The sequence below is a fragment of the Myodes glareolus genome, chromosome 5, assembly GCF_982192425.1.
Source record: "Myodes glareolus chromosome 5, mMyoGla1.1, whole genome shotgun sequence".
Taxonomy (NCBI): Eukaryota; Metazoa; Chordata; class Mammalia; order Rodentia; family Cricetidae; genus Myodes; species Myodes glareolus.
Genome location: NC_142030.1, coordinates 110,061,961 through 110,088,642, shown reverse-complemented (window position 1 = coordinate 110,088,642; position 26,682 = coordinate 110,061,961).

Here is a 26,682-nt window from a genome sequence, read left to right as displayed (position 1 = left end):
TACAGCCTTGCGAGAGGAAATATATTGCTGGAGATTGGTTCAGAGGATTCATTGCCTTGTTCCAGAGGCAGTTATCACACTTTGCTGAGTATTTGTAGATAAAAAATATAAGCTCTCCACTTTCTGCTCCCACTATCCTAACTGCTACTTAACGCTATGCCTTTCCTCCATAATGGACTCCTATTTTTCTAGAACTGTAAGTCAAAATAAGCTATTTTAATTTGATTTTGGTCGTGGTGTGGTATCATCGTAATGACAAAGTAACTAATTACATACAGTTCCTAAAGCCTAACAGGGATATCAGGGCATTTTATTAGGAATTCTACATATTCTGACTCCCTAACAGAAATAACTGTCAAGATCTTCTTCAATAATCTGTATTCAGGCTAGGGATTCACTTTCCTCTTTATTTGAGTTTTTTTTTGTTTTCATTTTTTGTTTTTTCTTGTTTGTGTTTTGTTTATTTTTATTTCATTTTTTGAGACAGGGTTTCTCTGTAGCTTTGGAGCCTGTTCTGGAGCTAGCTCTTTTAGACCAGGCTGGCCTTGAACTCACAGAGATCCACCTGCCTCTGCCTCCCAACTGCTGGGATTAAAGGCATGAGCCACCACCACCTGGCCTTTTTAACAAATGGCATGGGCCTGCCTACTGCATAGAAAGTATTTAGTCAATTATTTAAATAAAAATGTCAAACAAACAACCTCTCTAGACAGTATTAGGCATGTTTAGGGTAATATGGAGACTTTAGACCCCAAATGTATATTTTCTTTTCAATAAAAACAATTAAAATTTAGAGTTAAACTCTACATGAAAAATAATAAAAACATCACATTCAAATACATACCAAAAATGTACCCAAAGGGAAAACAAAAATTTGTCATACAACTATATTGAATGCAAAAAATGATATATTGAATAAGAAATGTCCTCTATAGGCTCATATATTTAAATGTTTAATTCAAAGTTGGTGTGCTGTTTGAGGAGGTCAAGGGGAGGTATAGCTTTTTTGGAGGAAGTACGTCAGTGAGGACCAGCTCTGGGAGTTCATAACCTTTCCCCACTTTCATTATCATTCTATACTGTGTGCTTTTGGTTGAAGATGTGAGCTCTCAGCTCCCTGTCCTTGGTGCTGCCATGTCTTCCCACAATGATGAACTCTTATCTTTCTAGAACTGTAAGCATATTATGTATGTGCATGCCCAGAAGGAGGCCAGAATTTTCAGAGCGATGGAGACATAAAGATGGAGTGTAGATGATAAAAGGAGATAGAAAGATTGTCATCAAAAAGCTGTAAAATAAAAACAGCTTGTCATTCTGAATATGGTGATTAATTGTGAAAAGTAAAGGAGGGATTTATGGTACCGAGGGACTTAATGTCTATTGATATCTGGAACCTGTTCCCACTAATTTCTGTTATTTAAATAAACACATATTTGAGGATGATGATATAAATTGATAGATGATTACTACATTAAGTATCAGGGAACAGATAGTTTCCTGAGGTGTTATCTCTTTGTTTGTATCTGATGATGCATTATGCAGTATATAGCCAGCCATGGTACTACCTCTGCTTAGTGAACAGGGCTTCAGAACTTCATTAAGAAAAGCCATGCCACTATCCAATCCTCCCCCATCGTCATGAAGAAAGAAAAAACTTAATGAGTTACCAACAAGGCTCAGAGCATATGTTCCCAGGAGCAGTCTTGACAGAAGCTTGAAGGACATCTACAGCATAACAAGGCAGCTCAGAGTTTCTGCCTTCTGCTCCACGTGTTCTTCCTATGCTTTTCTGCATCATTTGAGAGATCTCTTGGGGTCTCAGGATGAGAGTGGACATTTTCTTAAAGAGATTATTTCATATATGCGATTAAATAAGCCATTGGAAAAATACAAGTATATTTAACCATCAACAATGGAGATTTCTTATTATTCAACTTATTTTATCAAATGGATCAGGGACTGGTAAGATAGTTCAGCAGGTCAAGGGGGTACCCACTAACCCTAATAACCTGAAATTGATACCTGATTTTCCGATCCCACTTGGAAAATGAAATCATTAACTTTCCAAAACTGCCTTCTGACATCTGTATGTGTGCCACGAAATGTGAATGCTGCCCCTTCCACTCGCATTCCCACTTACAAGTAAGTAAAAGTGAATTGCAAACAAAAACACAGAACAGAAAAGATCACAATGGGCCTGGGAGAGAGCTCAGACAGTAAAGTATCTGCTGCATTGGAATCTTCATTTGATCCCCAGGACCCATATAAAATGAAAGCTTTCTGACACTTACATGTAAATCTCAGCACCAAGAAAACAGACAGGAGAATCTTTGGTCTTGTTGTCCATTGCAGCTGAATCAGTGAGCTGCAGTTTCCTGAGAGAAGCTTCCTCAAAATGGACAGCAAAGGAGTGACAGGGAAAGATGTGGATACAATATTGACCTCTTCTCTCTATAAACAAGTGTGCAAGCACACACACACAAACACACACACGCACAAACCACAGACTACACACACATACATCTGATTCACATACATGCACACACAAGCATCTGCTCTGGCACACACACACTGGAAGCACATAAAAAGTAAAATATAAAATACTTTAAATTTTAAAAGTCCAAAAAAGGCATAATCAAAGAATAAACTCTTCTTTTTCATCAATCAAATAATAACATGATGCTTTGACAGCTTGTTGTGAGCTGTACAAGAAAATTTAGAAAGCATCGTTTCTCTGCCCACACAAGAAATAGGCAATCCTTGCTTTCCAGACCATCAACAAGGCTTATCTGCCCATGGTTTCTCCCTACAGAGCTGCAAATGAGTAAAAAATATGGAATCTCTTAACTTTCTCCTGGGAAACATCACACCACTCACTAGTTCTCATTAAAATCATTTTCCTGCTGATGCCTATCTTAAATTTCCTTTCATTAATTTCTTCCATTATGCCCAGTCATGCCCCATTTTATGTGAATATATGTGCACCACTCTTATCCTTACCAGATTATTTTAAAAGAATATTTGATTATAACACTTCAAGAAGCACAATCTTGGTCTTTTTATCCATGTGTCTGATTCATATGAATGTTTAAGGCCTGTTCATCATAAAAAAATCTTTTTTCATTATGCAAAATTTTAATTTTTAATTAAAATTTCAGTAGCATGTATCTTGGGCAGCTGAAATTCAAGAGGCTCTAAGAAATGTAAATGACCTACTTCAATGCTGAAATAAAATGAGGGGTCAGACATCATTTATCACTGTCAGGATTAATCATGGGGATGGCGAAACAGGTAACAAAACAGGGCCAGTTTTCTTACATATATCAAGATAAAAGCAGTGTTGATAAGCATGCAAATATGCTTTTGTTGCCCTTGTCTTTTAAACATACATAATTCTGTCTTTACATCATACATAACACTTACTCTTTTCAACTTCCAAGACATTCTCTCTCTCTCTTTCTCTCATTCTCCTTCTCTCTCTCTCTCTCTCTCTCTCTCTCTCTCTCTCTCTCCCCCTCCTTCTTTCAGTTGTTGCTTGAAGGGCATGTCTATAAAACTCTCTCTTACTTAGCAAGCATATACACCATTAAATCACTTCTATTCCTTCATATTTAGAACCCCAAATAAATTTTATTTGATGATGCCTGGAATATCTGCATGGTAGGTGCAGTATTTGCTCTGATCTACTCTATGTCATTTCCCTTCCCTCTCCTGCATATGGAATCACTTCCTCTATAAGACTTTTGTTATTTTGAGGAGATGGAAAGGAGATATAATTTGAGAAAGAAGTAGAATGATTTATTTTTCTGGGAAAATGCCTTATTAACCCAGGCAGCATAGCTCAAAGGTCAGAAATATTTTGCAGCAAACAGGTGGAGCAAGGTAGCATTTTTAAAGATATAATTTTATTTTTCCTCACCCACCAAAATAGCATACACAGCACAGGGACTGCATTGCGTTTTTTCCAACACTAGAGGTATGTTATCTGCTTCCATTCCCTTACTTATCTGTGTAACCCTATCGATTGGCAAGTCTGGCGCCTGACACAGGACTCTATGGAGACTTCCTCTGAACTCCAGGTGTGTCACAGTCACCTATTTCCCTGTCTTCCTGCCTATTCCATGTAGCATTCTGGATAGCACCCTTCCTGCTTGAATCTGACTAGAAGTCCAAGACCAGCAATTTTTATGGGAATGACTAGAAACTGGAAACTGTGCTATCCAAAATCAGGACCAGAAGAAGACTACAGACTTATTAATATTAGCTGACAATATCCTTTACCATTATGAAACAACTTCTGACATCTTATTTTTACTCAGAAACACAGTAGAACCAAGACTGTTTGGATAATTGTTTAGAATTACCACAGTACCTGACAGATTGTAGCAATCCCAAACAATAATCAAAATATCCGCTCTTAAATGGTGAGAACAGACAACACATCAAGAAATGATACTCTCTTTTCTTGGGAGACAGTTGTGTAGCTTGGTCTATCTGAGGCACCCCTGGAAATAGGACCAGGATCAATCCCTGGTGCATGAGCTAGCTTGTCAGAGACATTACCTATTGTGGGATTCCATGCTCAGCTCAATGCAGGAGAGGGGAGCTTGTTCCTCCCTCAACTTAATGCACCAGGCTTTGTTGACCCTCCAAGGAAGCCCTTATTCTTTGGGAGGAGAGGACATGCTGTGGGAAGGCAATAAGGGCAAGAGAAGTGGTAGAAGGAAGAACTGTTGTTGAAATGCAAAATGATTTTTAAAAATAAGAAATTAAACAAAAGAAATATTACCAAGACTTAAGAGAAAACAAGAAAATATACTTCCTTCAGAAATTATTAACCCCATTTTATTGTGCTATGAAAAATGCAACTTAGCTAATACACAGATCAATGATTTCAAAAAATACATGTAAATATATTCTAGAAACTCAAAGAGAGCATGAATAAATCTCTGAAGACTATAAGAGCACAAAAAAGAATGGAATGAAATAGTTAAATTAAATTGATTCAAGGTTAGAAAATGAAATTTAATAAGAATTTATAGGGAAAATCTAACATGAAATAAAATTGAAAATTATAAATCAGTATGTTAAGCAAAAAGCTCAGAGACTCAATAGCAAAGTTCATCAAGAAGAAGGAATACCAGTTATTTTTTATTAAGAATTTTTAATACAGTTTTTTCTTATTTTACATACCTATTCCCATTCCCACTTTCTTCCATCCTCCTTTTCCACCTTTCTTCCCACCCAACCCCTTCATCCACTCCTCAGATAGAATAAGGCTTCCAGTGGGGAATCAACAAAGTTTGACACTTCACTTCGAGGCAAGACCAAGGTCCTCTCCCCTATATCTAGGCTGAGCAAAAAATTACTCCGAAGAGAATGTGCTCCTAGATGCCAGTTCAAGCACTAGGAATAAATCCTGGTTCCACTGCCAGTGGCCCCACAGACTGCCTTAGCCTCACAACTGTTCCCCCCATTCACTGGGCCTCGTTTGGTCCTATGCAGATTCCCTCGCTATCAGTCCAGGGTCAGTGAGGCCTTTAAAGCTCAGGTCAACTGTTTTTGTCAGTATCACCATCATTGTCTTGACCCTTTTGTTCATAGTGATGCTCCTCCCTTTCCTGGACTGGTCTCCTGTAGCTGCGTCCAGTGCTTTGCTGTAGATCTCTGTTTCTGCTTACATCAGTTTCTGGATGAAGGACAATTAAGAAAGTCATCAGTTTGATTTCAGGGGAAGGCCAGTTTAGGTATCTTCTCCACTGATGCTTAGAGTCTTAGCTGGGGTCATCCTTGTGGATCCCTGGGAATTTCCTTAGTGCCCTGTTTCTCAGTAGCCTTTAATTGTTTCCTCAATCAAGGTATAACTTACCTTACTTTGCTACACTGTCCTTGCCCATTCTTAAACATCCTGTTCCGTTTTGTTATCCTCTTACCTACCCTTCTCCCCTCCCCCTCTGTTCCCACCCTCCCTTCTTCCTCCTCCCCAGTTTCTCAGGAGGTTTTGTCTGCTTCCCATTTCCAGTGGGATCCATGCATATCTCTCTCTGGGTTCTCTTTGTTATAATGCTGAAGAAATTGATCACTAAAAATATAGAGTAAAAAAATAAGGGTAAGTCTAAAAAAATATCATGGATGGGACATACAAATCTGGAATACTATAAAAAGACCAACATATGAATAGAAGATACAGAAGAAGAAAACCATGTAAAAAGCAGTGAAATTATTTTCAACAAAGTTTTAGAATATAATTTTCCAAAACTCAAAAAATGCCTATAAGTCCCAAGAAGCATACAGAACATCAAATAAATAAGAAAAGTAACTTTGAATACCATATTATAATAAAACTAATAAATGTACAGAACAAAAAAATAGATAATGAAGGAAGCAAGAGAATAATACCAAGTCACAAATAAAAGAAACACTGTGAGAATAACACCTGACTTCTCAATGGGAACCTTAAAAACCAGAATGGCTTGGAATGGCATTCTTCAAGTTCTAATAGGCCATGTCAGACAGAGACTGATGACAGTCCTTAATACTTCCCCCACTCAAACAAAACTGTCAATTTGTAATTGAAAAAGAAAGAAAAAATTTCTATTATATAAACAAATTTAAGAATTTGTGATCTACAGGTGATATGAGAAGGTATATATGGTTCTAAGAGAAAAATAAAAATATCCATGCCTGGTGGTGATGGGGCATGGCTTTAATCCCAACACTCAGGAGGCTGAGGCAAGTAGACAAACTCTGTCACAAAATAATAATAATAATAATAATAATAATAATAATAATAATAATAATAATCCTAAAGGAATATACAATTCCAGAAGAGTTAACAAAAAAGGAAACACCGCCACAACCCAGAGAAAGCCTGGATTAATAACATTGTTCAATAATTTTCAATATTAATGGTGTTAACTTCCCATTGAAAAGACATAAACCAAGAGATGGGATCAGAAAGCATGATTCTTTTTTATTCTGCCTCTCAGAAACACTCTTCACTATCAGTGATTTAATACAACTTATAGCTAGCATAAAAAAAATATCCCCATCAAATTGAACCAAAAAGCAAATAGTTATTCCTAGTCTGAAGAAAAAAATGAAACAAAAATCAATTATAAGATATAAGGAAGTACACTGCATAGTCATTAGGAAAAATCCCACGAAGAGGATATTACTTTTCGAAGAACATATCCACCAAACACAGGTGCCCATTTCCACATTAAAAAAAAAAAAACACTATAACATCTAAAATCATAGATTAACTCCAACACAGTCAGAGTGTGATTTCAATATTTCCCTTTCACTAATAGACAGGTCATCCAAACAAACATGTAAACATACATGTAAACACAAATATAAACACACACACACATCAAATAGAAAAATTCTGTATCTAAATGAGATGCTAAATAAAATGCCTCTAACAGTTATCAACAAAATATTCTACTGAAACACCAAAAAATAAACATTTTTCTCAGGATACTGTGGTATCTTCTATAAAACACACCACATATTTAGGAAACAAAGCAAGTGTCAAGGAATTTAGGAAAACTGTAATAATGTCCTGATAAAAATAACATCCTGAAAATAAATCTATTAAGATGAATGTCAACTCAGAAAAAATACGATAGAAAAATAATAAAACTAATTTTTAACTAATAAAAATTATTTAAAAATTAAATTAATAAAATTTAAAAACTGATGGAAGCAAAACATTTTAGTTCGGAATGGTATATAACTCAAGTGAGAAACTAAAAAGAAAATTTAAAATTTCTATACTTAAATAAGTACAAATCAAATGGAACACATTAAATTCCAAGGGACACAGTGAAGGCAGTCAGTCAGAAATGGAAAATTTGTAATGTCTAAATTAAAAAAAATGAGATTATCATTCATTCATCATTTATGCCCCAATAATGCTTAATCATGCATGGACAGCCCATGCATTACGGTGGTTCTCTAGCTGTTTCTATACTGGGCAATCCAACACGCTTGTATTATCGCCACACCAAAAATTCTACTGTCTTCCTTTATGCTGTCTAACCAGCGTTTTACGGTCCTTCCTGTTTTCCTTATCCTGTTCACTCACCCAAGCAGTGCTATCTTTGTATATCTGCCATCATTCATTCTCATAAAATGCCCAAAGTATCTCAAGCCCTGTTGCCATATCCTGTAGCTTACTTGCCTCTATAGGGAAGATGTTTCGTTTCTTAATGTCAGCATTGCACAGTCTATCCCTTCGTGTGAGGTATAGATTCCTCCTGAGACATGCCATCTCAAACATATTCACCTGCTGTTCTAAGGAGCAATTTATTGTTCAGGGTTTGGAGTTGTAAAGAAGGCAGCTCAAGACAAGTGTCTCATATACTTGCAATTTAGTTGCTGGCGTTATATCTCTTGCTGAACAAAGATTTGCTAGCGCCTGGAATGCAGCCCTTGCCGCTATCCATGTCCACCTCTTGACATCTGAAACAGTCTCTTCCTTTGAACTGAGGTTTCCTCCCAGATAGACAAAGTTGGCTCTTTGCTTGAGGTTCTGATTCTTTATAACAATGTTAAAATCCGTGTGTGTGCTTTTCCCATGTGTTATATCTCAGTCTTCTTGATGTTAACTTTCATAAGAAGGTTTTCACTTACACCCTATTTGTCATGGCCCACAGCTCATTTGAACTTTCAGCAGGTAGTGCTGTATCATCAACAAAACGCAAGTTTTTGATTTGCATACCACCTATCTGCACGCCTGTCTCCTCATCCTCCAAGACTGTTGCTATTATTCATTTCAGGAATATAGTAAAGAGTAATGGTGAGAGGATGCATCCCTGTTACACTCCTACAATTTTCTTAAACAGATCACTTAATTCTCCACAGACTTTGACTGATGCAAAGGTATCTTTATCGGCATTTTCTAGTATTTTTATGATTTTCTCTGGGTACCTGTAGAATTTCATTGCTTCCCAAGGTCCTTTCCTCCAAATGCTACCTAATGCCTTCCTGAAATTGTTGTAATAGACATATAAATGTTTTCCAAATTCTTTGTATTTTTCTGCAAGTTGCCTCAAAGTGATGATCTGATCATTTTTGTTCCTTTTATCTATGAATCAACACTGGGCCTCTGCTAGGATTTTCTCTATTCTGCCCTTGATCCTTTGCAGGATAATGGAGAAGATCTTGCTGCTATGGCACAACAACAGCCACTGTAATTTGAGCAGTGAAATCCTTCTTCTTGTTTATGGGAATTCTGACAGTGCTTCCATTCCATGGAATAACTTCCGGACTGCATATCTCTCTGAAGAGTCTGATATGTGCTTCTATCTCTGAGCCAGTTGTAGCTGCCTCCATGGTGATGTCATCCATTCCTGGGGCCTTCCTGCTTTGATATTTGATAGGTTCCTCTACCTTGCTCCTGTCAATATTTAATATTTCCTCAATGTCTCTGGTGTTTGAGTGGCTGCCAAAATGTTTCTCATTTTAGTCTATGTTGAAAGCATTGGGATTATTCTATAGGATGTCAAAGCATTGTCTCCATTTTTCCTTTACTTCTCTTGGTTCTGTTAATAAATGACCTTGCCCATCTTTTATTCTCTGAATCTGAGAAGTGTGTCTGACAGTTAGTCATCTGATAGCTTTGTAGACAAGTTGGGTTTTAATATGGAGTATAGTCTCTTTGACCTCTTTGCAGATACCTTGTATACACAGCTCTCTATACTTCTTTGCTCTTATTTTGTCCTCCCAGCACAGATAGTTGTGTTTTGCTGCCTATGGATTAACCTCTTTATTTGCTTTTTAGCTTCCTTCTTTCACCAGGTTAATCATCTCTGCAGTAAGTCATTCTACTGGTGTTGCACATTTTGCATAACCAAGTATCTCATTTGAAACCTCCTGCATAGATCTTTTAATTTTCTCCCATTTACTTTCTATATTTGCAAAGGTTGTTCGATATTTCCCTCATCTCTTTTCCAGCAGTTCTCTTATATTCTCTCCATACAGCTGGAGTCATCCTTTGTTTGCAATCAACCACTGGTTTGTCTTGCCTGGTGAGTCTCTCCTATGTTTCCGTTGAATGTTGCCCATAGAAATTTGGTGGTCTGACCCTAAGTCAGTATGAGGAAATGATCAACTGCTTTGGATGTTAAATAAAAGTTTCCTGCTGTCCATAATGTAGTCAATTTGGCTGCATGTGCATCAGGGGATTCCCATGTACAGAATCTGCATTGTTTGTCCTGCTTTAACTTTGTGTTGGATATGTACAAATTATTTGGATAGTAGAGGTCAAGCAATCACTTCCCTATATGGTTCCTTTGTCTGACTTCATATGTTTCATAACTGACACTATTGTCCATTCTTCCTCCGGGTACCACTCTTGTATTGAAGACACCCAAAATAATTAGGATATCATTTTTATGCTTAATTCTGTAGATCTCTGTAGAAACTGCTGATGGCATCCTCTTCTGCTTCTGTTATTAACATGTATAACTGTATGAAAGTTACTGGATGTGTAATTGTCTGAAATCTGGCTGATATAATTGGGTAATTTACAAGTCTATAGCTGAACATACACAAAAAAGAAAATGATATAAAAAATAAAATTAACACAAAATAATTTAAAAGTTTAAAATTAATAAAATTTAAAAATGCATGGAATTTTTAATATTAAAATATTGTGTTCTGAATGATATTTAACTTGAATGAGAATCTAAAAAGAAAATTTAAAATTTCTATACATAAGTAAATAAAAAAATGCAGCAACTTAAAGGGACATAATGAAGGCTATCAGTCAGAGGAGGAAAGTTTTCAGTGTCTAAATAAAAAACAAACAAACATGATACCTTGTATCAATAACAATATTGTACTTGTAAAACAAGAAAAGTAATGCACTTGGATAAACAAGAACAAATAACATCAGAAAAGAGTAGATTGAAATAAATAACAAGCCAGGCCTGAAATTAAGATAGAAATAAAAATACAAAAAATCAATGAAATGAAGAGTTGGTTCTTTGTAAAGATTAACAAGATTGAAAAACCATTAGCCAAATTAACCGAAAGAAAAAAAAATTATTAAAAGTAGAGGTGAGAAAGGAAGCATTGCAATATATTGAGGAGATCAAGAGAATTATAAGGACATTTTTGAAAGATAAACTCCACTTGACTAAAAGATGCAAATGAAAAAAATTAATTTCTAGATATATATGACCTGTTGAAATTAAATGAAGACAAAGTAAACAATTTAAATTGAATCATATGAACAATGAGAAGGAAGTAATAATTTAATATCCTTAATCTAAAAAGACCCATGTCTAGATGGTTATGCAGTAAAATTCTACCAGATATTGAAAAAGTTTAAAACACATATTCCACAAATTATTTTGTAAAAGTGAAAGGAACACTTTTAAATTCTTTCAATGAATCTAAAGTACCATGATATAAACCAAGATAAAAATTCAATAATAAAATTAATTTATCAGCAATTCTCTCCAATTAATATAAATGCAAAAATTCTAAATGATTATTGGAAGCTGAATTCAAGAAAACATCACAAAGATTATTCAACATGATCAAATCAGCTTCCTCCAAGTAATGTAGGAATGCTTTGGTATGTGAAAATCAAAATAACTAATCAATCAAATAAACAGAAAGAAGGACAAAACCCACAATTCAATCATTAGATGCAGAAAAGACCTTCAATACAACCCAGTAATACTTCCTGACAAACACCACATAGGAAACATATTTCAGCAAAACAAAGACATTATACATCAAGCCTATAGCAAACACAATACCAATTACACACCAATGGGAGAAAAATCCTAAAACTTTCTACTAAAATTAAGAGCAATAAAGGATAGACTCTCTGTCCTTTACTGTGCAGTGAAGTGCTTGAAATCTTAATTAGAACAATAAGACAAGTGAAGAAGAAAAGAGAATAAAAATAGGAAAAGAAGAACCATGTTTTTGTTCCTTGAAAATGACAGATACATAAAAAGGATCTAATGTCCCTGAGCTGAGGAATAGATAAATAAAATAAAATAAAATGCATTTTCACAGTGGAGTATTTCTCAGTTGTTAAAAGAGCAAACACACCAGGGAATTCAAAGGCAAATGGATGGAATTAAACAAACAAACAAAACAAAACAAAACAAAATCCTGAGTGAGGTATCTCAGACTCAGAAAGGCAAACATGGTAAGTACTCACTCACAAATGGAATTTAGCAGTACAGTAGAGGATAATATGCTACAGTCCACAAACCTAGAAAGGCTAGGTGACAAGAAGGTCCCACAGGGGCAGGCAAGATTTTCCCTTGGTGGGGAAAACACTTAAAGTAATGCAAAATTTAGAAGATATCTGGATTGATTGGGGGTGGATGCAAATGGAAATTGAGCAATTGTGTTGGGGATCAACGGAGGAGAAGAGTAGAGATGATTGGAAAGTTGGAAGGGCATTTTAGTGTCAGGTAAAACCTGATGCAGGGGAAACACCCAGTAATCTACAGGTATTACAGTAGCTAAGTCTCCTAGCAATGGTTGATACACACCTGAAATGGCAACATCCTGTGGTCAGATCAGTGACTACCACAATTATCATCAGAGAGCCTTCATACAGTAAATAACGAGAGAGATGCAAAAACCTGCAGCTAAACATTGTGCTTAGGTGGGGGAATCATGTTGAAGAGAATAAGGATTGTAGAAGCCACAAAAGTCAGGTACATCACAGAAAAACCCATGGAGACAACTAACCTGATTCATAAGAACTCAACAGAGGCTGAACCAATGTCCAGGGAGCCTAAATAGTACCAACTTAGGGCCTCTCCATATGTGTGACAATTTCATGACTTGGTCTTCTAGCAGGACTCCTTCCTGAAATGGGAGCAGCGGCTGTTCCTGGCACTTTGGCTGGTTACTGAGAGCCTATTCCTCATACTCCTTCTCCAGCTTTAATACATGGGGAGGTGCTTAGTCTCACTGAAATGTGATTTACCCCCTTAGTAAGAAGAAATTGAGGGGGCATGGGTTGAGGAGCACAGAGGTGGGAAGGGAGTGTGGAGAGAGGAGGGAGAGGAGACTGTGGTCAGGATGTAGAATAGACAAATGAATTAAATATTTAAAAAAGAATACCAAATACCCTGAATCTAATAGAGGAAAAAATATGGAATATATACAAACTATAGGCAAAGGAACAGAATTTCTCAACAAACATTGGTAGCATAGATAGAATTGCAGGTGTGTATGGGGTGGGGTAATACAAAAACAGTACTCATAATTTGAATTTGAAATAAGATAAAATGTAAAATCACTTAATATTCTATTTTGAAATACAAACAAAGAATTGAAAAGTGGGACCAGATAAAACCCAAATTTTTTGTACATGGTACATCTGTCATTTGAGCTAAGATACAGACTACAAAATAAATAAAATTTTAACCAACTTTACATGTGACAAAGGGCTAGTATCTAGACTATACAAAAAATTAAGAAAAAGAAATATTAAGAGAATAAAAAAGTCAATTTAAAAACAGTCATGGGTTGGGTAGTTGTGGCATACACTTTAATCCCAGCACTTGGAATGCAGAGGCAGACAGATCTCTGTGAGTTTGAGGCCAGCCTGATCTATAGAGTGAGTTCCAGGACAGGCAAGGCTGTTACAAAGAAAAACCCTGTCTCAAAAAACAAACAACAACAGAAAAACAAACAAACAAGAAAGAAAAAAAGGCATGAAAATAGACAGTTCTCCAAAGTCAAAATGTAAAAAGAAGAAATATAAATACAGAAGCATTTTTGAAAATGAAAATACTTAGTATTCAAGCAAATGCTATACTTTAATATTCCATATTAGTCAAGTTATAGTGGCCAAGTTTAAACAAACAAACAAACAAACTAAATAATGCTGGCATACATATGGAGAATAGGGAAGACTTATTCACTATTGGTAGGCGTGTAAACCGGTAGAACCTCAATGAAATTCAGTATGAAGTTTCTCCAAATGCTAGAAATAGATCTCCCATATGATCCAGTCATGTCACCCTTGAGCTCTGTGTATCCTTAAAAGTCGTTGTTTCTAACTGCAGAGATATTTGTTAAACCCTGTTCATTGTTGTCCAGGATGTGAAAACAGCCTAAATATCCATCAGTTGTTTATTGAAAGATGAAAATATGATATATTTGCACAATAGAATATTATTCATCTTATAAGAAAAAGAAATTATACAATTTTTAGGTAAATGGATGGAGTTGAAACAATAATTCCAAATGAGACAATCAAGATCCATAAAGACAGATGTTTCATGTTTTCTCTTATTTTAAGGTGATACCCTTTATTCCTGAATATCCATCCTGCATTTTGAATAACAATCGAGATCAAGACATTAGTAAGGTACTATGGGAAGCAGAACTTTCAAGGGAGGGCAGAAATATACAATTCATAAAGGATTAAAGGGGAATTAAAACAGAAATAGATAAATTGTAGTTCAAGTTGGAAAGATGGAGTAGAAAGAAAAATATAAGGAGGCATAAGTAACGCTAAACACCTTTTTAAAAAGTAGTATGGAAAACCCTACTATCGTAGAAGCTTCTTTAAACATATACATATATCTCAAACATGTTAATGGAGCTACTCTAGAATGGTAGATAAACCCCACATAGACACCATGTGCTAGCAAATAAAATACTTAGTTCCCAGAATGAGCTACATTTTCAGGAGTTAGTGGTCAATAGGATTCTATAGATCCCAACTCCTACAGGCATTGACAAGACTCTTTCTTCTCCTACAGAATATGAGAGTGAGTCCCGCCCTATTGGTGCAGATACAACATTGTTGAGTCATAAAATATGGAGAAACCATGCTGATACTCTTTTGGAAATGTTATCACTATTGGATAGCTTTAATAGTGATAAAAGGAAACAGAATAAAATAAATTATCAGTTGTTAACCCTGCAAGCTAAAGTAATAATTTACCTTACAAAAGATGCCCTACTTGTACAACACTGGGACAAATATTATAGGAGGAACCAACCACATTATGACTAAATCCTGTTCCATGTGATAAAATACATTCTCAGCACTGCTGATGGAGCCAAGGATTTGAGCCTACATCAAAGGCCTGAGGAGATAACTTAATACTAATTTTCTCCTATGTGGACACAGTAATATAATGACACCTAATGACACCTATTACTAAACTCATAGATCAGTTCATCTCTCAGCCTATGTTAGATAAGAATATTCTTGAAATAGATGGCAATAAAGAAATTCCCAACTACCCAGTGTGCAGAGAATAAGATACTGTGCAGTGCTCAAGCGTAATTGGGAGAGACATGATACACCTTTCCCTAAGGCTAAGGAAATTTACAAAACTTGGTCAGAAAAATTGTAAGAGTCAGAACTGGAGAATAAGTCCAGAAAACAGTGTCTCTTCAAAACATGAGGGCAGCTTCACATGTGTGCTGGCATTAATTGTGACAGCCTGTACAAAAAGGTGCAAACGAGAACCAGAAAACCTTACAGCATGGACACAGAAAAATGAAAGTAAAATTCCACTAATAAATGAGGAAATATTAGCTTTGGATAGTTCTGCTAGTAGGGGGAGAATTAACTTTTATTAGTGATGTGACCTCTGTAGGGTTAATCACATTTCAAGTTCCCAGTCACAAGAGTATTTTGCCTATAGAAATTGTGAGGTATGGGGAAGAAGACAAAATGACAGAGATCTCTAAGCTGTGCAGGCATGGAGGAGAAGGTGAAGTGGTCTACTCTAGCAAAGTTAGTTGGGGTGATTAAAGAAAAATAAACTTTTTAAATATTTATTTTAATATGTATGTAAGTATTAATGTAAGTATGAATTTTCACATGTGTGCAGGTTCAAACACAGCAAGAAAAGGTAATAGATTCACCAGTGTTTCCCTTCCTAGCACTCCAATATAAAACTTAGCTTATAATTGACTATATATAAATATATATTTATTATTTATTTTATTTTTCCTTCATATCATACATCCTTACCACAGTTCTCCCTTGTTCCTCTTCTTCTAATCTTCCCCTCAACTACCATACACCCTTATTCCATTTTTATTCAGATAAGAGATAGCCTCTAATGGATATCAATCAAAAATAGCCTATCATATTACAATAAAGTTGGGCACCTCCACATATATTATGTCTTGATAAGATGAGTGAGTAGGGAAAGTGTCCCCAAAGCAGGTAAAAGAGTCAGGGACAGGCTCTGGCCCACTGCTAGGTGTTCAATAGGAAGACCAAGCTATATAACCATAAAATATATGTAGAAGGCCTAGGTCAGAGTTGTTTAGGCTCCCTGCTAGTCTGTTTAGTCTTTGTGAGCCCCATGGACTCATGTGATGTGGAATTCCCCTCTGTGTGCTGTGAATATGCTTTATTACCATTGGTTGATAACTAAACTGCTTTGGGTCTAGGGCAGTGCAGAGTAGAGCAAAAGGGGAACTCCAAGCAGAGATCGAGGAGAAAAGAAATTAGAGTCAGAGAGACATCATGGAGCTGCCAAAGAAGAAAGATGCCCCAGACCCTTACTGGTTAAACACTGGCCTCGTGATAAAATATAAAATAATAGGAATGGGTTAATTTAAGATGTAAGAGTTAGTTAATAAGAAGCCCAAGCTAATAGGGAAGTAGTGTTTTAATTAATATAGCTTCTGTGTGATTATTTCATATCTGGGTGGTTAGGAAGGAATGAGCAGGTTCTTCTTCAAAATGGTGTCAACATTAGACAGCTAAATACACAAAAAACCTGAAGGAGTTTTAAAAAAATTCTAGACACAAAACAGAGTTTAGTGCAGCTTCTCCTACCCCCATTTTTTGGGGGGTTAGCTCTTTTAGCTGGCAGCAAGCAGGAGCATTGAGGATCCTTTAAAAGGGGTCTTCCTGGCTCGGCATAAGCAGCGAAGATGAAGGACATCTTTAAAGAAGGGCTTCCTGATTCATGATAGTTGCACAAACAACTCTGGTTCTTTCAAGAGACCGAGCACTTAAATAAGTTCTGTGAGCAGCATGATAAAAAAATTTCTTAATGGTGATATGAAACACTGTTATCCTGGAAGTATGGCAGTGTTCATGGATCTCAGCGACAGTGAAAATGCCTACAGCATGTTGAACTGAGCATAGCCAACAGGCAGGACCAAAGTGTTGGTCCTAGCCATGCCCACTTAGCATTAAAAAAAGTTCTACAGGTCAAAAAATAATTACAGATATGTGATAAAGACAATTTCAGATGAAAAAGATTACTAAATGGGTTCCAGTTTTGGATAAATGTACATAGACTTTAGAGTGAGGAAAAAAGCATATAGACAGTTATATATATGAGTACCATCAGTTGTAGATTAAAGGAGTAAAGAAAATAAAGTAAATATTAAATTTGTAGAAAAAATAATAGAGAAAGAAAACCTGTCACGTAAAGATAGAATATACACAGAGAGTCTGGATTATGTTTATTATTGTGTTTTCTTTGAATTTTTTGACTGTGGATGAACTAAATACAGGAATGCTGTAGGAATTCTACCTCCTACAGTAACCTTTACGTTACCTGTCCACTTGGGTGTGGCCTCTTATCCTATATAAGCCAATGTAAAGCGCACATCCAGTCCCTCTCCTCAGGCTGCAGGATTCAGTTGCTGTTCCCCATTTGAGCAGAGAACTGTGATCTGTGAGTTTGCCTCTAAATAAATAACCCTCTATTGTACTCAATTATGAGTTAGTGTGGGATTTCATTTAAGCATCTGTCTTTACAGAGAGACATTTCATTGCATTGACTGCTAAGCTAAACCAACATATATACTTTAAAGATATCTTGACTTCACTATTTGTGCCTAAGGTTATGTTGCTGTGGAAAACAGGTTCTGCTTTTGATTCCACAGAGGATGAAAAACATGTGGATTCCTTCAGACTAATAAGGATGATGGACAAAGTCCCCCCCCACCTGAAAGGTCTCTGCAATACCCCCAAATTCTTTGCCTAATAAAAAGCTGGAAGCAGTTTGGATAGAACTATACCCAAATTTCCAAAAAAACCTGTTTAGTCTCCCTTTAAAGGGGGATATGATATAGAGATGAATACTTTGCATTGGTATGGATCTTAGTCTATTGATACAAATGTAAGGTCAGTTTTGTTATATGTATATTTCTGCTCTGGATTAAAGTATTGTATTTGTGCAGCTCATTTAAAAATATAATGTATAATTAATAAATATAGGTTAATAGATAATCATCTATAATAGTCAAGCTCATAGTCATGCTAGTTAGGTTTTCTAGATGTACAGAGATATATTTCATAAGGATAGGTATTCAGATCTTTCAAAGACTACAGAATATAGCATTAAAATGTTTTAAGAGCTTAGGGCATTTTATGAGACTGCATCAACTTCAAGAGGATGATGGGCATCGAAGAAGTTCCTTATGGATTTAGTTAGCCATTTGAGCAAGAAATTGCTCTTTGTGGACTACTTGATGGTATGCTGTATAAACTGGACATGTAGAATCTACAGAAAAATGACTGCTGAAATTTCCTAAAGAAAGTGAAACAGTCCTTTAGGGTTTCTGCTTCATGAAAGAGTCTGACAGACATTCTGCAGGGCAGAGAGGAAAGTGACTGACAAACTTACAATATAGGCAAAACTGTCTTTAAAATTTCCTGCTTCATGGAAATTCATAGAGTCTGCCAGACACTATGGGCCTGCAAGCTGAAGATGGATGCTCCAATGTCACAGAAGACCTTTGAGTGACTGTCCAGGCAGCAAGATGTTGCTGTCAATTCTAGAGTTTTGGAAGTTGCTTATAATGCACTTCCTGGTAACTTAGGTACTATTATGCCCTTCTGGAGTCTTTGGTGGAGTTGAAGATAGTTATAATTATAAAAGACAGATTTGATACAAAACTTTAGATGAACAAAGGTAGGATAGATGATAGAGTACTTTCCTTAATTTGCTAAATGTACTAAATATTGCAACTATAATTCTTGCTTTATAACTATTTTATTGCATGCAATCTTACTATGTGAAAGGTAAACCCTTCCTTTTTATTTAGACAGAAAAGGGGAGGTGATGGGGGATTTCTCTCTGTATGCTGGGAATATGTTTTATTGCCATTGGTTAATAAAGAAGCTACTTTGTGTCTGTGGCTACACAGAATAGAGCAAGAGAAGAATTTCAAGCAGAAATAGAGGAGAAAAGAAGGTGGAGTCAGAGAGACGCCATGCAGTCACTGAAGGAGTATAATGCCTAGCTGCTGGAACCTTACCAGGAAATCACGAGCCTCGTGGTGAAATACCATATAACAGAAATGGGTTAATTTCAGATATAAGAGTTACTGAGTAGGAAGTTTGAGCTATTGGCAAAGCAGTGTTGAAATTAATATAATTTCTGTGTAATTATTTCAGGTCTGGGCAGTCAGGAATGAACAAGCACTCTCGTACTACACCAGGTGAGTTAACTCTGTGGGTTTTCCTTTGGTGTCCTTGTCCCCTCTGGGTTCTATAATTTTACCTCCTCCTCTTCCACAGAATACCCTGAGTGCCAATTAATGTTTGACTGTGGGTCTCTGAATGTTTCCATCAGTTTCTGGATGAAACCTCTCTGATGATACCTGTACAAGACTCATATCTCTAAGTATAAGTATAACAGAATAAATAAGGAATCATTTTATTGACTTTTCCTTCTTATTTGCCAATTGTATTTGGTACTATTCTAGGAGACTCAGCTACACAGATTCAGGTGCTCAACGCTAGAGGGAGTTACTGAGTGGTTCCGTTCTCATAACATGGGTCTAAAGTTGGACAGGACATCATTTGGCCACTCCCCAAATTTATGTGCCACCTTTCTCACAACGTATCTTATAAACAGGATAAGCTATAGGTCTAAGGTATAATGGATGTGTTGGTGTCCCAGTCCCTCCACTGTAATGGTTAGAGGAGAGAATCAATTCAGGCTCTGTATCCCAACTTAATAGGAGTCTTTGCAGAAGTCCTCACTTGGTTTCTGTGAGTATCTTGAGACTTTTCTCTGTTCCACCAGGTCCCACTGGATCAGTTTCTTTCCTACATGCTTGTCCATGAATTTGTATATAAAATAACCATTCAGAGCATTAATATTAATTATAAACTATTTGACCAGTGACTCAGGCTTTTTACCAGCTGGCTCTACATATAAAAATTAACACATTTCTAATTATCTGTGCATCACCATGTGTGCTGTAACTTATTAGTAATGTTCTAAAATCTTATTTTTCCATTGGTATCTTTCTTATTTAGCCCCTTTTCTCCCTGTATCTCTGTTTGGATTTCCCAGATAGCTGTTTTCTGCACCAAAGCAGCTTCTTTACTAACCCACATCATTTCCTCTTTTCTGTTTAATCAAAAGGAATGTTTTAAGTTTAATTTAGCAAAATTAAATATAACAAAATGGTGACTAAGCAAGAATTACAGTTACAATATTTAGTCTATTTGTATTTGACAAAATTTTAAAAAAATCTATCATCTATTCTATTTTTTGAGTCTAAAGTTTTATATCTAACTTTTCTTTTATTATAAGTAAGAAAAACTATGATTATAACTGTATAGTCTTCAACTCCATCAAAGACGTGAGGATATAATATTACCTAAGTTAGCAGGAAGTACATTATAAGCAATGCCCAAAACTTAGAAAGAGCAGATATCTGATCTTGTTTTTTATCTTAACCATTATAATATATGTCAGATGGAATCTCAGAAAACTTTTGATATGCATTTCCCTGATGGCTAAAATTTACAACATTTCTTTAAGTGTTTCTTGGTCATTTGAGATTCTTATGTTGAGAATTCTCTATTTAGATCTTTACCCAATAATTTTATTGGAATATTTGATTTGTTGACATAAAATTTCTTGGGTTCTTTCTGTATTTTGAAAATTAATCACCTATCAGATATGGAGCTGGTGAAAATCTTTTTCCATTGTGTAGGCTTTCATTTTGTTTCATTGAAAGTGATCTTTGCCATACTGAAGCTTTTCAGTTTCATAAGATCCCATGTCTAAATTTTCAAACTTAGTGTTTGTGCCATTGATGTTCGATTCAGGAATTTAATTTCAGTGCCACTGTTCTAATGTCTATTCACAAATTTCTCTTCTATCAGATGAAATGAATCTGGTTTTTTTTTTTTGAAATCTTTGATTCCTTCAGACTTGTGTCACATACCAAGTGATAGAAATGTATCTTTTTGTATTCATCTACACACTCACATTCAGTTAGTCCAGGGAAATTTGTTGAAGATTCTTTCTTTTATAATGGTATATTATTTGTGTTTTAATAAATAAAGTTTGTCTGAAGGTCAGTCAGTCATACATGCAAGGTGGTGGTTGCACATGCCATTAATTCCAGTAGCCACACTAATTAATTAACATGAAAGACTGTGCGGTGGTAATGCATGCCTCTAGCCCTAGTACTAGACAGGAATATATGATGGGATGAGATATGAACTCCCTATATTTCAGTCTGAAGAAATTAAAGAGATAAGGGCTCCCTAGTGGCCTGGCTGCTTTTGTTTTTCTGCTCTTCAGATTGAACTCCAATATCTATCAGAGGTGCTACCTTTGGAAGTTCTTTTATTGATAAAGATTGTTATATTTATAGGGCGTTTTTATTGTTTATGCTGCATTCTTTTTTTCCCTTGTATAATTCTAGGTTCTTTATTAGAAATCATATGTCCATAAGTATGTTGATACACATTTAATCTTTGGCTCAATTTCATTGATAAGCATGTCTGTTTTTAAGCCAATACCATGTTTCTTTTATTACTATAGCTCTGTATTACAGTTTGAAATCAGGGATGGTGTTACCTTGGGAAGTTCTTTTATTGTATAAGATTGGTATATTTATTGTAGGTTGTTTGCTTTTTCAAATGAAGCTGATAATTTTTCCTTCAATGACTGAAAAGAATTATGTTAGAATTTTGATGTGGGTTTCATTGAATCTGTAGATTGCTTTTGGAAAAATGGTTATTCTCTCTATACTAATTCTACTGGTCCATGAACGTGGGAGATTTTTTTCATCTTCTGAAATCTTCCTCAATTTCTTTCTCAAAGACTTGAAATTTCTGTCATACAAGTCTTTTATTTCCTTGTTTATAATTACAACAGGATATTTAATATTATTTGCAGCTATTGTAAAAGTAGTTTTATCCTTAATTTCTTTCTCAGTCCATTTTGTTCATTGTATATAGGAGAGATACTGATTTATTTTTAATTAATCTTGCATCCTGGCACTTTGCTAATGATTAATACAATTATCAATCATAAGAGTTTCCTGGTAGAATTTTTGTGGTTGCTTATGTCTACTATCATATAATCTATGAATAACGATGCTTTGACTTCTCAGTTCCAATTTGTTTCCCCTTGATCTCCTGTTGTTGTCTTATTGCTCTAGCTAAACTTCAAGTTCTATATGGACTATATATTGAGAGAGTGGAAAGAGCTTTGTCTTGTTTCTGATTTTTAATGGAATAGCCTTGAGATTATCTGTAATTTATTTGATTTTGGCTACAGGTTTGCTGTAAATTGCCTTTTTTATATTTAGATACAGCACTTGTATCCCTAATCACTGAAAGACTTTTGTCATGAAGGGATTTTAGATTTTGTCAATGTCTTTTCAGCGTCTAATGAGATGACCATGTTGCTTTTTTTGTTTAGTTCTATTTAATGGATTACATTGACTCTTTTAATATGTGGGACAATACATGCATCTCACATGAATTTTATTTGATCATGACAAATGATTTTTTATGTGTTCTTGGATTTGGTTTGAGAACATTTTATTGAGTGTTTCTACACCACCAATATTTATGAAGAGAATTGGTCTGTAATTCTCTTTCGTTGTTTCATCTTTGTGTGATCTGTCTAAGATGGTAAATATTGACTCATTAAATGAATTTGACAATTTTCTTCAATTTATATTTTATAAAAAATATTTAATAATTTTAGTATTAGCTCTTCTTTGAAGGACTAGAGGAATTCTACATTAAAACCACCTGACCCTATTCTTTATATATAACCTTAACACTGATTTAACTTTGCTAAGGTATCAATCATGGATGGAAGATAGGGATGGGGGTTAGAGTAGTGTCAATGGCTTGAATTTGGTCTCATAACTTAGGGGGTTGGAGGTTCATATGTCAGGTGGGACATCTACCCATCCTGGCTGACATGGTCTTCCTTAACAGCATTTTTAGTATGGTTGTTATGAGGTTGTGGATGAAATATATAACCACATATATTAAGCAGTTATTGTAACTATCCTGCCTGCAAGGAGCAAAGATATTCTAAAAGACAACTTGTATGCTTCCTTTTTTGCTATCAGAATACTTAAATTTTGAAATAGAAACTGGATTTCTCCCAGGACTTTCATGCTGAAAAAGAAAATCGCAAAAGACAGCAGTCAGGGATAGGAGAGCCTATCTGTTCAAAAGAGATTTAACACTCTTCTGACCACTCTGCAGAAGAGACTGGAACCAAGACAAAAGCAGGCAACACCTCGACCAGAACTTCTTATCCATGCATAACTTTATAACTTTACACTCAACAAGTTTATATCCTAATCCAGGATACCAAAGAAGGACTACAGGATCATTAATATTATTGTGCCTTTTCCCAATGTGACAATATTAGATAATATGTCTTTGCCTGCATTCCACAAATACTTATTCAATTAACTTACTTAAGATAAAAGTTGACAAATCAGACTTAGCAAGTTTGTCATCTAGCACATACTTTAAAATGGTGATTTGCTTTTCTCAACTATTGGAGGTCACTTGGAGGTACATAATGTATAATATTGGCCATTCAGAGTATGTACAGTTCCTATGAGGGCACCATCAGGAGATAGGCAGTCAGGGCAGACCCCCAAAACTGGCATTATTGTGTATTAAGGAGCCAAACCATGTTGTGCAGAACTGGAAAAATCCAGCATAAAATAGTACAGTGGTTTTCCTCTGTCCTTTAAGTCCAAAGCCACACTGAGGGACACTAGTGACAACCACGACTTTGGGTGTGAGGTGCTACTTTATTTTTGTCTTTACCACTAAGTACCCATGACAGCATGTAAGGAACTCAGCATTCACACTCTGTATTAAGATCAACCACAAGGGGCTGGAGATATGTCTCAAAAGTTAAGTTGCAGAGGACCCAGGTTTAATTCTCAGCACCCACATGGCAGCACATAACTCTGTGTAACACCATTTCCAGGGAACTGGACATCCTGACAGAGACAATACATGCATGAAAAGCATAAAAGCACATAAAATAAAAATGAATAAATTATTAAAAATGCTAAACTGGATGTGGTGGTGCATGCCTTTAATTCTAGCAATCAGGAGGCAGAGGCAGATGGATTTCTGTGAGTTCCAGGCCAGGCTGTGGTGTGCGAGGTCCTTCATTTTATGTGTTGTTTTTATTGGTTAATGAATAAAGAACTGCTTTGAGCCTATGGCAGGGAAGAACAGAACTAGGCAGGGAAAGCTAGGCTGTATGCTGGGAGAAAGAAGAGTGGAGTCAGAGAGAAGCCATGGAGTCGCAATATACAGACTCTGGGAACATTACCAGTTTAACCACAGCCATGTGGCAATATACAGATTAATGAAATGGGTTAAATTAAGATGTAAGAGTTAGCCAACAAAAAGATAGAGCTAATGGACCAAGCAGTGATTTAATTAATACAGTTTCTGTGTGATTATTTCAGGGCTAAGCAGCCAAGAACCAACTAGAGGGCTCCTACTTCAGGGCTGGTCTACAGTGCAAGCTCCAGGAGAGCAAAGGCTACATAGAGAAACCCTTTTCCACAAAACACAAAATTAAACAAACAAATCAAAAGTTCAGTACCAGCAAATGTGGTGAAATGCTAACCTCTTTCTTGGTTAAGAAACGGAAGGCACTAGAAAGAAGGCTCAGCTGATAAAATTCTTCCTGCTCAATCATGACAACTAAAGTTTTATACTTTAGTATAAAACTTCTTTCCTTTTGTGAAACAAGTGTACTCACTTGGCCCCAAAGAAGCATGCTAAACAAAGATGCACTGTCATAGGGCTCTGTGGCTGGCACAGGTGAGAGATGGAGACTGTTTGGTTTTCCTCTCTGTTGTAACCAATATGGAGACTGTTTGGTTTTCCTCTCTGTTGTAACCAATATGCTCAGCAAGTAGCAGATTCGCGTCTGACTGGACCAGGCTTCTTTGATGAAGTTCAGTGCTGAGCCCTCAGAACTGCCTCAGCTGTTTGTACTCAGTTTGGTGTCACATGGTTTTCATCTGGAATTTCCATGAGCCATTTTAGAAACATAAAAACGTGAAAGACCTTTCCCAAGAGTAACTAATTAATGCTCTGCCAGCGTATTATCAGTGACACTGGAGATGTTGCCCTCTTATATTCATTTTTAGGGTGTTGTTATAGTACCTAGCTTCCCAGCTTCTCTTTTGCTGTGTGCTTGGTCTTCTGGGCAGTGGAACTTTGCTTCTATTTATGAAAGTGTTTCAATATCCCCTAAACTAATTTCACCTCTACACCCAGGAGGAAACAATGTTTTAGCGGTTTTGAGATTCAGCAGCATTTGAAGCTGAGAAAAACCTCTAATGATTTCAAGTATTATAGGATAAACAATTTCAGTTGAATTAATTACACACATGCAACCACACATATGCAGATAGATAGATAGATAGATAGATAGATAGATAGATAGATAGATAGATAGATAGACAGACAGACAGACAGACAGACAGACAGACAGAGGAGGGGTTCATGAGGGTTCTGGGGATAGAGAAATGGCTCAGCAGTTCAGAGCCCTAACTGCTTTCAGGAAGGCCTGACTTCAATGTCTGAAGCAGATGACTAACAACCACCTCTAACTACAAATCATAGAGCTCTAATGGTGAAATCTAAAAACAGACCACATAAAACAACAAAAATCCTTGTGGGTTATTTAAGCGAAGCAAACAGCAAATCACAATTACTACAACATAATAGAATTAAGAGTCCCTAGGAACTGGTATGTTTTGTTTTTGGTTTCTTTTGTTGTTTATGTCACTTGTCACAGAGTTGATGAGATAGGAAGTGATGTTTCAATTCACGTATAATGTTTCAATTATTACATCAGGGTTATCATTATTGTAGCTTTGTATGCTGTTGATCTTATAGCTAAAGGTAGCTATAGTTCAATAAGCACAATTACTTGCTCCTGGTAATCAATCTACATTTCTAACTACATATAAGATGAATGCATTTAAACAACATATGAGACATTTAAAATATTTTATTATTGAGGAATTCTATACAATATATTTCATATTATATTCCCTCCTTTCTCCCCTCAATGTCTTCCATTTCTAAGAAACCCTCACAGTCACCTACCATCCATGTTTCTGAAAAGGTACTATACAGTGCTGAATCTGCTTTTCATCTAGGCCTCTTCAGTACCAACTTAGACCAGCTGTAGAGGGGCTGTTTCTTCAACTGTTCAGTGTTTAATAAAAGCTCCTTGAATATTACAGCCCTTCCTTCACTTAAATTCCTAATGCATTTGAGAAAGACAATTCACATTTAGCATATTACAAAAAGTCGCGTGAGTCAGAGACACAATATTTCAAATTCTCCCACAATTTGGAGTCATCTGAATGTGTGTGTGTGTGTGTGTGTGTGTGTGTGTGTGTGTGTGT